The sequence below is a fragment of the Belonocnema kinseyi genome, chromosome 10, assembly GCF_010883055.1.
Source record: "Belonocnema kinseyi isolate 2016_QV_RU_SX_M_011 chromosome 10, B_treatae_v1, whole genome shotgun sequence".
NCBI classification, from domain to species: domain Eukaryota; kingdom Metazoa; phylum Arthropoda; class Insecta; order Hymenoptera; family Cynipidae; genus Belonocnema; species Belonocnema kinseyi.
This window is the reverse complement of record NC_046666.1, coordinates 35,467,227-35,486,287: the sequence shown is the minus strand read 5'-3', so window position 1 is coordinate 35,486,287 and position 19,061 is coordinate 35,467,227. Positions and strand designations below refer to the sequence as shown.

The 19,061-nt window shown below is 23.8% G+C and overlaps 1 long non-coding RNA gene across 1 annotated transcript; it reads right to left on the bottom strand.

Annotated features, from left to right (window-relative positions):
* Positions 1-573: 573 nt before the first annotated feature.
* On the bottom strand, positions 574-18,239 carry LOC117181985. The gene is made up of 6 exons (XR_004468233.1): positions 17,450-18,239; positions 12,506-12,590; positions 9,573-9,660; positions 8,298-8,386; positions 4,305-4,353; positions 574-746 (listed from the first exon to the last, which is right to left on the bottom strand). It is a non-coding gene; the product is annotated as an uncharacterized LOC117181985 (long non-coding RNA).
* Between the last annotated feature and the right edge of the window lie 822 nt (positions 18,240-19,061).

Below are 19,061 nucleotides of genomic sequence, written 5' to 3'. Positions count from 1 at the left end.
GAAACGGTTGAAATCAAAGTTGGACAAAATTTGTATTCTAAATTCAGTAAAATTTGAATAAATTAAGAGGAATTAGGTGAAATTCATATAAATTGAAAGTAAATAAAAACAATTCAAGTGAATGGAACTAAATGTTTTTTTTAATAACAAAAATTGAATTCAGATTAATGGAAGTGAATTTAGAAGAATTCAGAATAATTAAGAGAATTAAAAAAACTTCGAAAGAATTCCAAAGAATTCAGGGTAATTCAAGTGAATGAAGGAACATTTTTATTTTAAAAAATGCTATTAATTCAGGTAAATGGAATTGAATAAAATTATTAAATTAAAGGTCTTTAACGTGAGTTAAAAAAAAAATTGAAAATCAAAGATATCTTATTTTTTAAATATCCACAAAAAATGAATTACTGTTATATTTCCTCCGAAAGATCCTATTAAATTTAAAATCTATAAAATCAAAATTAAATGAATCGTTGCATAAAAATTGAAGTCGTCAGTATAGAAAAAAAAAAACAAGAAATTTTATTAAAAAATATAAATGATCTTTTATTGGAGATACACATTAACATTCAATAATTTTTTTTCCTAATTAAGTGAAATAAATACACTTTTTCTCGTTCGGCGGAAAAAAAGTGAAACTCTAGTCAAACCGTCTTCTCTTTTCTATTTTGGATGTCTCTCCTCGAATTATATATTTTTTACTGTATCCACTCTTTCCTTTACAAACGGATCGGACAATCCTGGAACTTAAAAAAAAAAAAAAAAACATTCTTTTAGAATCATATGGGTCATTTTTCAGAGGAAAATTGCATTTTAGCAAGAAAATTCAGATTGCCAAATCATCTGCGAGATATCACAAAAAACTAAAAACTTCTCAAGAAAACAAAAGACTTGATTTCAAGATAATTAATAGAATTGTGACACTCTCAGTCTGGTCATCCGATATCATCATTTGGCTATTTTTATTTTTTATTTTCAGCCCCGGACTCCTTTAGAGATTAAAAAAAAATGGTCCAAATAGTGCTAAAAATTTGAAAAATAGTGCACTAAATGTCTAGTTTTCTAAACTAATATTTTTAAGCATCATAAAAGAGCTTAAATGTTTATTTAAAATGTTAAAATGTTTACGGTTGTAAAGTCAAAAATTATATTTTTTTGATTTAGAATTCATACTTTTTTTTGTTAAAAGTTTTATTATATGGTTCATTCAAGTTAAAATGATTTTGTTGTAAATTCAATAATTTTGTTAAGAAATCATATTTCTTGGTTAAAAATTCGTCAATTTGATTCAATTTTTTTTAATTTATCTTATACTGTACAAGTTTCATCTTTTTTAGTTAAAAATTAATCTGTTTCGGTTTAAACCGAACTTTTTTTGTTTGAAATTCAAACTTTTTGTAGAAAATTGGCACTTTTATGGCAAAAATTCAAATTTTTGACGTTTGGTTGAAATTTTACGTATTTTGTTGAAAATTTGCCTTTTTTCGTAGAATATCAATTTTGTTGGTGCCAATACGACTATTTGGTTGAAATTCGTCTTTTTCGTATAACTCAGGGTGACCGTTTTAATCAAAGAGCAAAATTCCCGGTCATTTTCCGGTTCGCAAATATTTTTTCTGGTCAATAAAATTTAAAAAATCGAAATCTAAAGCCACGCGGTAAAAAAATAGACAACAAATTACAGCATTCAAAGTGAAACTCTTGAATTTTTAACTTTTAAAGTTGAAGTTTAAAAGTTCCCAAATTCAAAATTTTCCTATTGAATTAGGAATTATAGAGATCAAAGATTTAATTTAAGTTCCAAAAATATAAATCCAGGTTATTTTCAATACTCTAAATTAAAGAATTAATCAATGAACTTTAAAAATGGTCAAAATGATATTATTCAGTTATTTTAGGCCATTAAATATTTTTAAATAAAAATTTTTTTCAACTGAAAAGTTCTTAAATTAGAATTTAAATGATTTTTATTTTAAATAGTTTAAGAATCCTTGAAAACTTTAAAATTGCATTTCAAAATCTTGAGAAATCTAGACTTGAAATTATTTCAAATGATTTTAACGAAGTGTTTACCGAAAAAATTTGATTATTCGTAACGAAATTTCGGTGCAAATACTCACAACCTAATTTAAAATGAAATTTAGATTTTTGCAGTTTGCAAAAAATTTAGAGGCTTTTCAAGAATTGTGAAAGGCTCAAAACGAATAAAAACATTTTTTTGAAATTCCTAGGAAAATTGAAAATGATTCTTCATTTTGAAAAATTATTTTAACAGAATATTCAAAAAGATTTTTAGATATTTCCAATATTATTTAAAACGACCCAGGAAGAATTTAAGGATTTTTGTCTAAAATTTTATGATTTTCTAAAAATTGTAGAAAAAAATTTAATTCAGTTTAAAATACGTTTTGGAAGTTCTGAAATGTTTTTCCAGAAACTTCGTTTAAATTACTTGATATCATTTTAAGTTTTTAATTAATTTCGAATCTTTTCAAAACTTCTAAATATCTCTTAAAATTACTCAAATTTTGGTACAAAAAATACGTGTTCAATTATTATTTATACATCAAAATTCAACAATTTCGCTTACAAATTAAACATATTATTAAGTAGAACAATAAAAATTGTGACGTTAAAATGTTAAAAGCTTTTCGAAATTTTAACAATTCAAAGCTTTCTATGTCAAAAAATTAAGTTTCAGATTGTTTACTTTTAAATATTTGGCTTCAATTTAGTCGTCTTAAATTACAAGTCAAATATTGTTAAATATTAAATAATTATCCTTTTTCAGAATCAAATTTTTTAAAAAATTAAATGGGTTAAAAATGGAATAATTTAGACTGAAACAATATTTTTAATTTAATAAAAGTGTTTCATTACGAATTAATTACGAATCTCGAAATTCTTTAACTTTCAACGGATTTAGAATCGTTTTATCAAATCAATTATTGTTCAGTTTTTAATACTTAAAATACAGATCCATTAAAAAAATTATTTATTTATATTTACAGTTGATAAAATAAAACTGTTTTTTATCAAAAGTTTTCAACTTCAAACGTTTTTAATTTTTAATTATTTAAGTCTTCAAGACTGCAGGTTAAAATTCTTTAAATTAAAAATATAAGCTGAAAAATAAAAATCTAAAATAGAGAATTTTTTCAGGTAAAAGATTTTTGTATTACGCATTATAAACTGAATGATATAATTGAAAAATAAATCAATTCAACTAATTATTTAAAAAACTGTTGAAATCGCACTTGGGACAGATTTTTCTTCTGAAAATTTGTAAAATTCCCGGTCAAGAAATAAATTCACTGTCATTTCCCGGTTTTTCCCGGACTCAAAAATAATTTTTTTTTAGTTGGCAATTCGTTTCTTCATTTTTACTTTTTTTAAAATTGATTTTTTAAAACTCAAAATTGATTTTTTCTTCAAATTTTCAGTGTTTTACAGAAAATTCATCATTTTTGTTGAAAATTGCTAATCTCGAATTGAAAATTCAACTGTTTAATAGTACATTCGTGTTTCTTTGACGTGGAAAATTAATTCTCTTAATAAAAATGTAACTACTCCATTATTGGTTCAAAATTAATATTTTTTAGTTAAAAAATTCGACTAAAAAGTTAAACAAAAAATTTCGAGATGAAAAAAAATATAAATTAAAAGTTAATATGTAAAATTAAATTTAAACTAAAAATCACATCTATTTCTCGAACTTTTCAGTCACAAATTTAAGTAATTTATGGAAACTTCCGTTTTTTTGTGTGTAAAAAGTGATGTACTTTGTTGAAAATTCTTCTTTTTTGGATTAAAAAAATTAATTTGTTAAGAATTCATCTACCCTCGTAGGAAAAAAATTATCAACTATTACATTTTTCGTTAAAAAGGCAACTCCTTTCTAGAAATTTAAACTCTCTAAAAACTTAATTTTTTGAAAAGATTTATATTCGCTTGTTAAAAATTCAAGTATTTTGAAAAAAAATGATGGTTTTTATAGGAAACTGAACATTTTTTATGCAACTTTTTTCTTTATTCTCAGAAAAATCTTTCTTAGTTGAAAATTTGTCTTTCTGTTTTGAAAATGTACTTCTTTTAGTAGAAACTTAATCCTTTTCGGTTAAAAATACAACTTTTTGTGACAATAAAGTGGCATCAGCGGACAATTGTAAGTAAATAGTTTATTTATTGTAATTTTTTTTTTTAAATAGTATAAAAAATAGTGACGAGTCCGAGGCTTGGAATTTAATTTTTTAATAGGAACAAAATTCTAGATGAAAAAAGGTTTAATTACTATTTATTCTTACCTATAAAAGATCTCCAGAATAGTCTTCTTACATAAAACAACGGGCAGTCCTGCAATTTAAATTATATTGGTTTTAAAATATTGATAATTTATCAAAGAAAAATTAACCACTTTTAAAAAAAAAAAAAAGTCAGATTGCCAAATCATCTGCGAGATATCACAAAAAACTAAAAAATGCTCACGAAAACAAAAGACTTGATTTCAAGATAATTCATATAGATTTGTGATACTCTCAGTCTCGTCATCTGATATCATCATTCGGTAATTGTTTTTTTTTTCAGGCCCCGGGCTGACTTTAGATATAAAAAAAGTCCAAATATAGTGCTAAAAATTTGAAAAAAAGTGTCAAAATTGTGTCAGAATTTTTTTTTTGAGTATTACATTCATGTGCAATCTGAATTAATAGAAAAAATTAAAACTTTATTTTTTAAACTAAATGTCTAGTTTTCTAACCTAATATTCTGAAAGTATTATAAAAAAGCTTAAATTTTTATTAACGATGTTAAAATGTTTACGGTTTTAAAGTCAAAAATCATATTTTTTTGATTCAGAATTCACTTTTTTTTTTGTTAAAAGTTTTATTATATGGTTCTATAAGCTTAAATGATTTTGTTGTAAATTCAATAATTTTGTTAAAAATTCATACTTCTTGGTAGAAAATTCGCCAATTTGATTCAATTTTTTTTAATTCATCTTATTCTTCATAAGTTTGATCTTTTTTACAGGGTGGCCATCTTTGTCAGAGAAAAAAATTCCCGATCATTTCCCGGTTCGCAAACATTTTTCACTGCCAAGGAAATTTAAAAAATCGAAAACTAAATCTAATTGTTCCATTCGAAGTAATAAGAATTGAACTGAAAATGGAAGCACTCAAAATGAACAAAATTGAAGTTTAAAATATGTTTCATTCAACAATTTTGTATTGAAATGCTCAATAATTGCCAAATAACAATTTTTTAACTTTTATAAATTGTCCAAAATTGAAAATTCCCCATTTAAATCCGAAATTTTAATTCTTTTCAAAAATTTCCCATTCCAACTAATTGTAAGAATTAGAAATTTTTGGTAAAATTCCCTGTTCCAATTCATAATTTAATTTTTTTCGAAAATACCTCGTTTTAACGCAGAACAGTAATTTTGTTAGAAAAATTCAATTTTCCATTGAGAATTGCTATTTTCCTCGATAAATTCCAGTTCCAACTCCGATTTTTTTTTTTAATTGAAAATTCCTTCTTCAAATCCGGAATTTTAATACTTTTCGAAAATTTCCCGTTTCCAAAAAGAATTCGAATTTTTGTAAAATTCCCTGTTCCAATTTATAATCTTAATTTTTTTCGAAAATATCCCGTTTTAACTTAGAATTAGAATTCATTCCAATAAAAAATTCCCTGTTCCAGCTCTGAATTTATTTAAATTTCAACATTCCCTGTTCCAAGAAGAATTATAATTCTTTTGGATAAATACCAGTTTCCATTCAGAATTGGTTAAAATTTGAAAATTCTCTCCAACTCAGAATTATAATTCTTTGGAAACATTTCCTGCTCCACTTCAAAATTTTGTTCCTTTTCGAAAATTTCCAATGCTAGCGGAATTTGTTAAAATTTGAAATTCCCGGTTATTATTCTGAATAAATTCTTTTTCCAACTATAAATTTGCAAAAGATTGAAAAATCTCTGTTTAAATTATGTGAAATTATTTTTTATTTTAAATAGTTTAAAAATCCTTAGAATGTTTCGAAATTCCATTTCAAGATCTTGAAACATCTACATGTTGTTTCGATTTTTTTTTTTAATTAAAAAATATTATTGAAAGTTTTTCACAACTTCTAAATATCTTTTTAAATTATTCGAATTTCAAATAATTAAAAAAAAAAATTTCAATTTTCCTAGCAATCTTAAAAAATGTTATTGTTAAAAAGCTTCCAAATTTCATATTCCTAAATCTGCCAAAATCTATATTTGGTTTCAAATTAGGCCGTGGAATATTTGCACCGAAATTTTGTTAAGAATAGTCGGGATTTATCGGTACACGTAGACACTTCATTTAAATTATTTGAAAGCATTTCAAATTTGTAATTAATTTTCCATTTTTTCAAAACTTCGAAATATGTGTTCAATTATTATTTATACATACAAATTTAAGAAGTTGACTTACAAATTAAATTTTTTTAAACAGAACAATTGAAATTGTAATTTTCAAAGTTTAGTTTTTTCATTCCGTTTTGAGTATTTTATTTATAATAGCTGATTTTAAATGTACAGTCAGATATTTCTAAATTTGAAATAATTGTTCTTTTTTTTTAATTGAAAAATTTAAAATTACGTGCTTTAGGAATGGAATATTTTGGACTGAAATTTAATAAAAGCCTTTAATTGTAAATATATTATTTAAAAGTTATTTTAAAATTAAAAATAGTTTATAAACTTTCAATAGAGCGTTTAAATTTGCTTATGACTTTCTAATTGAAACAGTTTAATTTTCGACGTTAAAATCAACTAAAAATGTTTGTTATAAAAAATCTTCAATTTTAAACACATTTAATTCAAATACGCATTCTAAACTGAATCATATTATAATTGAAAAATATCAAAATTTAACTAAATATTTAAAAAACGGCTGAAATCTAAATTGGACGGATTTTTTTTATAAAAGTTTGTAAAACTCGCGGTCAAAAAATAAATTCACGGTCAATTCCCGGTCTCGTAAAATTCCCGGTTTTCCCGGTCCAGCGGTCACCCTGTTTTAGATACAAATTAATCTATTTTGGTTTAAGATAAAGTTTTTTGGTTTAAAATTCAACTGTTTTGTAGAAAATTGGCACTTTTGCCGTAAAAATTCCACTTTTTGACGTTTAGTTAGAATTTTACATACTTTGTTGAAAATTCGTCTTTTTCGTAGAATATCAATTTTGTTGGTGCAAATACGACTGTTTGGTTGGAATTCATTTTTTTTTATTACTGCTCAAATATCAATTATTATATTTTTCGTTCAGAAATCATATTTTTTTTAGTTGGCAATTCGTTTTCTCATGTTTGTTGTTGTTAAAAATGATTTTTTAAAACTAAATTTGAACTTTTGTGTTCAAATTTGCAGTGTTTTGCAGAAAATTCCCCTTTTAGCATGAAAATACAACATTTTTGTTGAAAATTCATATTCTCCGATTGAAAATTCAACTATTTAGTAGGACATTCGTGTTTCTTTTATGTGGAAAATTCTCTTCATAAAAATGTAACTACTCCATTGTTGGTTCAGATTGATATTTTTTAGTTAAAAAAATTCCACTAAAAAGTTTAAAATAAAATTTCGAAACGAAAAAAAAATATAAACTAAAATTTGAACTAAAAATCACATCCATTGTTCAAACTATTTAGTTTAAAATTTAAGTGATTTATGGAAACTTCCGTCTTTTTGGTGGTAAATTATTCTTCTTGTATGGAAAATCAACTATTTGGTAAAAAGTGATATATTTTGTTGAAACTTTGTCTTTTCTCGTTAAAAAAAATTCATTTGTTAAGAATTCCTCTATCATCGTAGAAAAAAAATTATCAACTATTACATTTTTCGTTAAAAAGTCAACTTCTTTGTAGAAAGTTAAACTACTTTCTAAAAACTACTTTTTTTTTTTTAATATTTATATTCGCTCGTTAAAAATTCGAGTATTTAATATAAAAATTACGTTATTTTTTTTTAGGAAACTGAAAATTTTTTATGCAACTTTTTTCTTTATTCTCAGAAAAATCTTTCTTAGTTGAAAATTTGTCTTTCTGATTTGAAAATGTACCTCTTTTAGAAGAAACTTAATACTTTTTTGTTAAAAATACAATTTTTTGTGGCAATAAAATGGCATTAGCGGACAATTGTAAGAAAATAGTGTCTTTATCGGCATTTTTTCAAAATAATAGCAAAAAAGTGACGAGTCCGAGGCTTGTAATTTAAATTTTTAATAGGAAGAAAATTCCTGATGAAAAAATGTTTAATTACAATTTATTCTTACCTATAAACGATTTCCAAAGCAGTCTTCTTGGCTTTTATATTTTTATTGTATTCACATCGCTTCTCACGTGAAAAGGACAGTTCCTGAAACTTAAAATAATATTGACTTTTAAAAAATTCTTTATTAGAGAGAAATTAACGTCTTTTTTTTGAAAAAGTCAGATTGCCAAATCATCTGCGAGATACCACAAAAAAACTAAAAACTTCTCAAGAAAACAAAATACTTGATTTCAAGATAATTAATAGAATTGTGATACTCTCAGTCTCGTCATCTGATATCATCATTCGGTTATCTTATTTTTATTTTTTATAGTGGCTTAAATCTTTAAAATTCATAAAATATTTCGAAATTCTTTGAAATATCTGTAAAATCTATCTGAAATATTATAACTTGGTTTGGAATTATTGAAGTATTTAAAATAGTCTGAAATTTTCTAAAAAAAATTTGACATGGTTTAAAATCTTGAAAATGTTTTTAAATCTTTGAAATCTAAAAAAAAAAGAAATCCCTTCTTGATATTCTTGTAATATATTGAGATCCCTACGAGTTCTTTGAAATGTTTGTGACAACTTTTTTTTTGCAATTACTGGAACATTTAAAATAATTGTGAAATCTTTTTAAAAAATTGAAATTGTTAAATATCTTTAAAATATTTCTAAAATTTTTTTCTATTAATTTGACATAATTAAAATACTTGAAATATCTGTGAAATTTTTTAAAATCTTCTAACAAAAATTGAAATCCTTTAAAATCTTTAATATGTTTTGAAGTTTAGTTTGCTATAATACTCTTTTTAAAATCTTCATTAAATCCTTATTAAATTTTTCAAATTCTTTGTAAAATTGTTGTTAAATATTTTTAATCTAGTACACGCCGTTTTTAAAACTTTGTGAAATACTTTCAAACAATCTTTTGTATTTGTTGAAATCAATTAAATTATTCGAAATATTTCTGAAATCTTTTAAAATCTTCGGCAACTTTTGAAATCCTTTAAATCCTTTGCAAATTTGAAAATCATTGTGTAATTGTTAAATCTTTTAAATCTGTTGTGCCCGCCTTTTTTTTATTCCTTCGAATCCGTGAAATGTTTAAAATCGTTTTAAATGTTTTAAAATCCAATTCAAAAACTGAATTACTACCGAAATTTTAAACTAATGATTTCATAATTTTCCAACTTTTTGAAAAGCCAAAAAAAATCACAAATTCATGGTTTTCGTGAAAAATTGAAGGAGATTTCCAAGTTTAATTGCAATAAAGACTAAAATTTATTCTTACCCATAAAAGATCTCCAGAATAGTCTTCTTGGATTTTATATTTTTTATTATATTCACTTCCTTCTTACATGAAAAGAGCAGTCCTGAAACTTAAAATAATATTGACTCTTAAAAAATTAATTTTTTATTAAAGAGGAATTAACGTCTTTTTTTGAAAAAGTCAGATTGCCAAATCATCTGCGAGATACCACAATAAACTAAAAACTTCTCAGGAAAACAAAAGACTTGATTTCAAGATAATTAATAGAATTGTGATACTCTCAGTCTCGTCATCTGATATCATCATTCGGTATTATTTTTAATTTAATTTTTAATAGTAACAGGATGTCCAGCGATTCCTTGGAATAAAATTCAAGATTTTTTCCAGTTTTTCCGGGTCAAGAAGTCAAGTTTTTCCAGATCTCTTTTTTTTTTTGCATGAAATAATGAAACAACCAGAAATAAACAAATTCTTATATTTTTGTAAACGTAAGTTACCTTTATAAAATGTTTGGGGATATTTTAAAATCTTTATATTCTTTAAAATCCTCTGAAAAATCCTCTGGCACTCAAAATGGAAATTTTGAGTTTTAAACTCTTAAAATTGAACTTAAAATTGTTTAATTCTAAAAATATATATCTACATTATAATTTCCAATGCTCTATAAATTAAAGAAAAAATCAATGAACCCTAAAATTTTCAAAATTATATTATTTTAAGCAAATTTGAGCTAGAAACATCAAAAACTAAGAAATAAAATTTTTTTTAACTGAAAACTTCATTATTTTCATCTTAAATAGTTTAAACACCTTTGAAAATTCTCAAAATTGTATTTCAAAATCTTGAGAAATCAAAAAATTGTTTTATATTTCTCAAATTTAAAATTATTTTTGAAATTTTTTCCGAACTTCTAAGATTTTCAGAAAATCTTGCGAATTAAAAAAAAAACATTCCTTGAAATATTCCAGATCCTTTTTTAACAATTTTTGAAATCTTTTAAAATCTTTTGAAATATTCTCTTAAAATAATTTTTCAAAATGCAAAATCATTTTCAATTTTCCTAGGAATCTCAAGAAAATGTTTTTTGATTCTTTTGAAGTTCTGCTTAAAAAACTTCTAAAATTTTTTTTTAATATTTAAATATTTTGATTTTCTTTTAAATTAGACTGTTGCTATTTGTACCGAAATTTCAGTACAAATAGCCGAATTTTGTCGGTACAAATACTTCGTTAAATTATTTGAAATAATTTCAAATGTTTTAAATTAATCTTTAATCTTTTCAAAACTTCTAAATATTTCTTTAAATTACTCTAATCATTTCTACGAATAATAATTATTCAATTGTTATTTATATATCAAAAATTGACAATTTCATTTACAAATAAAAATTCTTTTGAAAATTAAAATTAAAATTGTAACATTCAGAGTTCAAAAGTTCATCGAAATTTCAACGATTTAAGGTTTTCCATGTCAAATAATTCAGTTTCAATTTGTATACTTTTAAATATTTGGTTTTAATTTAATCGTTTTGAATAAACAGTTAAATATTGCTGAATATTAAACAATTATCCTTTGTCTTAATTAAAAAATTTTTAATTGATTGTATTAAAAATGAAATATTTTAGACTGAAACAATATTTCAAATTTAATGAAATTCTTTAATTACGAATATACAATTATGAAGTTATTTTTAAATTGAAAATGGTTTATGAGGTTTCAACCTGACGTTTACATTTTTTTAATAACTAAAACGTTCGAATTGAAACAGTTTAATTTTTAACCTTAACATTTGAAAGTTTTTAAATTTTTATCGGATTCAGAATCTTTTTGTCGAATCAATTATTATTCAATTTTTACAGATAAAATTAAACCAAATTTATTTATTTATTGAATAAAAATGTTTTCTATCTAAGATTTTCAACATCAAAGGCTTTTATTTTTTGTTCAAGTTTCTAAGAAGCCATTTAAAAATTCTTGAAATTAAAAATTAGATATTGTGAACAGAATATCATAATTAAAAATATAATTAAGTTTACTACTTTCAAAAACTTTTGAAATCTGACAGATTTTTCTTCTAAAGATTTGTAAAATTCCCGGTGAAAACGTAAATTCACTGTCATTTCCCGGTTTTCCGGCCCAGCGTACGGGAAACCAGAATTCTTGAAATATTTTGAAATACTTGGGAATTCTTTTGCAATATAATTGAACAAATTTAAATCTTTGTACATTTTTTCTGAAACCTTAAAAATAGTTGTGAAATCTTTCGGAAATTTTTTGTATTAATTTAAAACAATTAAAATGTTTGAAATCTGTAAAATCTTCTAAAAAATCTAAAATCGTTTCAAATCTTGGAAATGATTTTAAATTTGGTTTAATACCCTTTTTAAAATTCCAGAAATCTTTTGAATATTTTTAAATCTCCTTGAAATCGTTACGAAATGTTCAAAATCTTTGGAAAATGAATGTTAAGTCTTTTTGATAAAAAATTACACGTTTTTCAATTTTTGTAAAATCTTTCTTAAATCTTTGTTTGTAAAATATTTTGGTATTTGTTGAAATTATTGAATAATTTGAAATATTTTTGAAATCCTAAATTTGTCTAAAACGTCTTCAAATCCTTTAAATCGTTTGAAAGTTTAAAAATCTTCGTGCAATCTTTCAAATCTGGTGTTTTTTTAAAACTTTAAAATCTGAATCTAATTCTGAAACTAAATAAACATCTAAATTGTCAGCTAATAATTTTCATAATTTGTAAGTTGAATATCAGCAACAAAATATATACTTTCAAATTCCAAATTCGCGGAAAAGAAATGAAATAATTTTAATAATTGGTAGCCTACAAAAAGTGACGAAAAAAAAAAAAGAAATGAATTGAAATTCAAGGTTCTCGTAAAAAAATGTAAGGAGATTTCCAGGTTTAACTAAAATAGAGATCAAATTTTAGATATTCTTACCTATAAAAGATATCCAGAAGTTTTCTTGGCTTTATAATTCTTTATTGATTCACATCCTTCTTACATGAAACGGGCAGTCCTGAAACTTAAAATTATATTGTCTTAAAAAATATTGATAATTTATCAAAGAAAAATTACCACCTTTTTTTAAAAAAAAGTCAGATTGCCAAATCATCTGCGAGATATCACAAAAAAAACTAAAAACTTCTCAAGAAAACAAAAGACTTGATTTCAAGATAATTGATAGATTTGTGAAACTCTCAGCCTCGTCATCTGATCTCATCATTCGGTTATTTAATTTAATTTCATAAATGTTTTTCCCTTTTTTATAGAATTTTTCTTTTGGTCCCTGCTTTAAAAAAAATCCCGTTTTTCTTGAAGAAGCCAATGAGGAAATCAACGCTTATACTTTTTGTTCTGAATTAATATCTTTTGGTTAAAAATTCTATTATTTGTTTGGAAACTTAACAAAATTGGTTGAAAATTCGTTCTTTTTTTTTGTTCAAAAGTAATTTTTAAAACTAATAATTTAAATAATTCATTTTTGCCAAAAAATTAATCGCTCTAGATGAAAACTTAACTTTTCTGGTCGAAAGTTGATTTGTTTTGTTATAAATTCGTCTTTTTGGTAGAATATTAATTTTCCTGATCGAAAATACTAATTTTTAATTGAACTTTGAACTATTTAGTTAAAAATTCAATTGATTGAAGATTTTCAACTAATTTGTTTAAGGTTCTTTTTTTTAATTACATTTTTTTACTGAAAATGTAACTACTCGATTATTCGTTGTAAAACAAACATTGTTAGTTGAAAGTTTAACAATCTGCATGTAAACTTTTGTATTTTATTGTAAAATTGTATTTTTGGTAGAAAATTAATCTTCTGGATTATAAATAGAACTACTTGTTTGGAATTTAAACTAGTTTTTAAACATTTATTTTATTAGTTGAAGATCCATCTATTTGGTTAAAAATTTAACTATTTTGTTGAAAATTTGACTTTTTTTGTGAAAAATAAAATGTTTTCAACTTCGAAATTTAAATAATAAATTTTTGTATTTGAAAATGATCGTTTTTAGTTTAAAATTTAACTATTTGGTTAAAAATTAATTATGTTGTTTAAAATTTAACTGTTTTGTAGAAAATGCGTCTTCTTGGATTAAAAAATCAATTTTGTTATGTTGGAAATCAGTATTTTTCTGTTTAGTAATTCCAACAATTTGGTTTCTCTTGTGACTGAAAAATCGTTCCTAATTGGAAATTAAACTCTTCAATTGAAAAGTCGTCTATTTTAGTTTAAAAATTTTCTTCTTTTGGTAGACGTTTTATTTAATATTTTTTGTTAAAATTCAACTAATCAGCATAAAATTTACTTTTTTTATTTAAAATTTGAGAATTTAGTTAAAAATTCAAATATTTCGTTAATAATTCAACTATTTTGTTGAAAATTTAATTGTTTGGTTGAAAATTAAAGATTTTCTTGAAAACTCAACTTTTTTAGTCAAAAATGCAACAGTTTTGTCGAAAATTTGTCTCTTTGGATACAAAATTCGTATTTTTTTTGCAAAAGTCACCTTTCTTGGTTGAACTTAATTATTTTTTTCTTTCTTCAAAATTCGACCAATTAATTGAAAATTTGTCTTTTTAGGTTGAAAGTTAAATGATTTGGTTGTAAATTCAACCGCTTGGTCTAAAATTGATTTTTTATTTGTTGAAAATTCAACTATTTGGTTCAAAAATCGTATTTATTGAATAGAATATGTAATATTGACTAAAAATGTTTATCATTTCATATTGAATTCTACATGCAGGATGGCTCTTTTAATCGAAGAAAAAAATTCCCGGTCATTTCCCGGCTCGCAAAAATTGTTTACGGCCAATGAAATTAACAAAATCCAACTATATTCTAAACATTTTTCAATATAAAGTAATCAACAACAAATTAAAGCATTCAAAGTGGAATCCTTGAATACAACTTTTAAAATTGAAGTTGAAAAAGTTTTCAATTCAAAAATTGTGTATTCAAGTGCTCAATAACTTAATTTTTTAACTTAACAGTTCTTAAATTAGAAGTTAAATTATTTTTATTTTAAATCATCTAGGCATCCTTCAAAAACTTAAAAATTTTATTTCAAAATCTTGAAAAATCTAGAAGTGGTTTTAAATTTTTCCAAATTCAAAATAATTTTTTTTTCGCAACTTTTAAATATATTTCAAAATGAATTGAATTTTTTCTAGAACTTCAAGAAAATCCTGCCAATTAAAAAAAAATTGAATTAATAAATAACAATAGAACACTTATTAGTTGTAAAAATATTAAGTAATTTTAAGATAAATTTAGAAGTTTTAAAAAGACTCGAATTAAATTTAAAACTGGAATTAATTTCAAATACTTACAGCTGAACTTAAAACAAAATGTAGATTTTGGCAGATTTCAAACGAAAAATAAAAGAAAATTTTTTTAAGAATTGTGAAGGACTTCAAAAAAATAACTAAAATTCTTAGGAAAATTGAAAACGATTTTTCACAGAAACAGAACAGAAAGCTTAAGAATATTTTAAGAGATTTAACAAATTAGCGAAGAACATGGAAGATTTTAAGAATTTTATTTAATTTGCTGGATTTTCAAACATTGTAAAAAAATGTTGATTAGTTTTAAAATATATTTAGATGCTCTGAAAAAAACCTTAACACACTTTTTTTAAATTACTTGAAATAATTTCAAATTTTTAATTAATTTGGAATCTTTTCAAAACTTCTACATATCTCTTAAAATTACTCATATTTTTTCTACAAATAATAAGTGTTCTATTGTTATTTATGCGTCAAAATTTACCAATTTCACTCATAAATTAAACACTTTTTAAATAGATAAATTAAAATTATAACCCTAAAAATTTAAAAAAACTTCGAAAATCTAAAGATCCAAAGCTTTCTATGTAAAACAATTCAGTTTTAAATCTTTTTCTTTTAAATATTTGCTTTCAATTTACTCGTCTTCAATTAACAATGAAATATTGCTAAATATTAAATATTTGGAACGAGTGAAAAATCCCGAAAAATAAAATTCCCGACACTGTAAAATTCCCGAATTAGAAAATTCTCGATTAATCAAATTCGCGAATAATAAAATTGCCAAAAAATAAAAATACCGATTTGGAAAATTCCCAAATAATAAAATACACGAATAATAAAATTATCGCAAAATAAAAATACCGAATTGGAAAATTGCCGAAAAATAAAATGCACCAATAATAAAATTGCCGAAAAATAAAAATACCGAATTGGAAAATTCCCGAATAATAAAATTTTCGAATAGTAAAATTTCAAAATTATAAAATTCCCGAATAATAAAATTCTCGACAGTTTATAATATTATCGAATTGGAAAATTCCCGAATATTAAAATTCCGGACAGTTTATAATATTACCGAATTGGAAAATTCCCGAATAATAAAATTCGCGACAAAAAATTGCCGATTTATAAAATATTCGAATTGGAAAATTCCCGAATTTCAACAATTAGAATTTTCAAATTCGGATATTTTATAAATCGGCAATTTTCTGTCGGGAATTTTATTATTCGGGAATTTTCCAATTCGATAATATTACAAACTGTCGTAAATTTCATTATTCGGGAATATTCCAATTCGGGAATTTTATAATACTAAAATTTTATTATTTGAGAATTTTATTATTCGGGAATTTTCCAATTCGGTATTTTTATTTTTCGGCAATTTTATTATTGGCGAATTTTATTTTTCGGCAATTTTCCAAATCGGCATTTTTATTTTGCGATAATTTTATTATTCGTGTATTTTATTATTTGGGAATTTTCCAAATCGGTATTTTTATTTTTAGGTAATTTTATTTTTCGGGAATTTAATTTTTTGGGATTTTTCAGTCGTCCCAAATATTTATTCTTTTTCTACATTAAGAAATTTCAAATTAAATGAGATAAAATTAAATAATTTAGACTCACAATATTTAAAATTTAATAAAAACCTTTAATAATGACTATATTATTATCATGGATTTATTTTCAAGTTGAAAATAATAAAACAATATAAAATAAAAAAACAATATAAAGGAAGACCTAAAACTCTGGATTTAAAATATATTATCAATAAATCATGAAAATTTTTGTTTAAAAATAAAATTATCGGAATAAATGATATATTAATTTCACTTTTTATCAAGACTTTCCGATTGAAACAGTTACAATCTAAAAATTGTCACACTTTGAACGGATCTAGAACTGTCCATTTTTAAAATAATTTATTTATTTGTATTTACAGTTGCTAAATAAAACTGTTTTTTATCAAAAATGTTCAACTTCAAATGCTTTTAATTTCTAATTGTCAATTCTTCAAAACTGCACACTTTAATTATTTTAAAATCTGTTAAAATCGAACTTGGGCAAATTTTTCTTCTGAAAATTCGTAAAATTCCCGGTTTCTCGGCCCGGCAGCCACCCTGTTTTTTTATACAAAAAATCTTCGATTTTAAACATTTCTAATCTTTAATTTGTTTTAACCTTTAAAACAGCATTTCAAAATTCTATAAATTAAAATTTATGCTTTTAAAAACTAAAAATCTAAAATGGAAAATTTTTAAAGTGAAAGATTTTCAAATTAAGCATTCTAAACTTAATGATATAATTTATAAAAATTACAATTTGAAAATGATTCAAAAACGGTTGAAATCAAAGTTGGACAGCATTTTTATTCTAAAAATCTTGTAAAATTCCCGGTAAAAAAAAAAATTCACTGTCATTTTTCTATTTTTTCCGGTCCCATAAAATTCCCAGTCATTTCCCGGTCCAGCGGGCCACCCTGTACGCAGCACTTACGCATTAATTAAAAAAAATTTAATTCTGTTCCTCTTATTTCTGTGAAAAATCGTTATTTTTAAACGGCCCCTTTAATTAAAAATTGGTTCTTACCTATAAACGATTCCCAGGTCATTAACATCCTCATGCCTTCAATTTAAATTCTCCGCCAAGACTTGGTCCATCTTCATCAGTTTCATATTGTCTTCTTAATAATCCACAAAGTCAACAATAATCATTTTCCAAAATGATTCTTCCTCAAATCATGGATTGTGGTTATAACATTCACTGAGCTCTCCTAAAAAAAGGCTGTATCCTACAATTATAAAAAATCAAAATTTTGAATACTTCCAGGAAAAAATAAAAAAAATTTGTTTAAATTATAAACTCAACAAACCTGCAACCACTTGAAGAGCTTGATCCTCAACAATTTTCAAAATTTGCATCCAAACATATTTCGTTTGTTTTTTAAATACTTTGAAACACAATGAAGAAATTTTGATCAAGAGAGAGAACAAGGCCTTCAGCAAAATTTCTAAAGTACAAAGTACGAAGCAAAAAACTTTGTAAGAATTTGTCATAAGATGCAAATCTTCCGAGTGCCGTCGTCTTCTTCTTGGAATTCGAGCACCAGTTTCTTTAACTCTTGCTGCACGCCCAAGTCTCATTCCCGCTCGCAACATGTTCATTTTTTTCGATAATCAACTTTGAAACGAAAAAATTAAGCCCCCAGCACATTTTCTATCAAAAAAATCGCTTTAAAAGATCTTCGATAAATAATTAATCACAAATTGAAGACGCGGGACTAACCTTCTCCAGCAAAGGGTTTGACACGAATGAGGCCAAATATTTCCACCTCATTTTTCTCGGCTATAATTATCACTTTGCATTGAAGCATGTGATTCTTGTTTTAAATCGATTCTGGTGATAAAAGTGGAAAAGGCCTTATTTTTACCAATAAAAAATTAAAACCAATTTACTTTTTTTTTTAGATCAGAGTCAGAGTGTCTACACAATCGATGATTTTAAATTCCGAGCCAATTTAAAAGTGTTCAAAAGATTTTTTTCAATTTCAAACATTTCTGATTTTGAAAAGGGAATTATAGAAAATTATAATTCTGGTTTGGACAAGAGATTTTTCAAAAATAAATTTTAATTCTTTGCGCAAATTTATTTGCAAAAACAAATTTTTTAATTTAACTAATTCTGATTTAGAACAAAGAATTTTTAAAATCTGACTTGACACACACAGGGATTGTTTTGTGAATTCGTTAAAAAAAAAAAGATTACTTGTTCCAAGAAATTTGAAAATATATTAATTCTCTTGTTCCAAAATTTTGAAGGGGTTTTAACGAATTTTGAATTAGAACAGGATTTTCGTTGTTGTAAATTCCCTGTTCCAAGCTTGAATTATATTTATTTAAAACATTTCGTATTATAATTCAAAAATATATTTTAGTTTCCCATTTCAAATTCGGATCGATTTTTATTAAAAAAAAGAGATTTTGAAAATCAAATTAACTATTCGGAAAAAAGAATGTTTAAAATCTGAAGAAAAAAAGAAGATTGCCTGTTCCAAGTTGAATAAAAAAAAAAACATCAATTTTTTACGAAGCTCACTGTTCCAATTCAGAATTATATTTCTTTACATAGTATTTTATTATAATTCAAATAAATATTAACGCCCTTGTTCCAAAATTTGGACGGGAATAATTTTGACAAATTC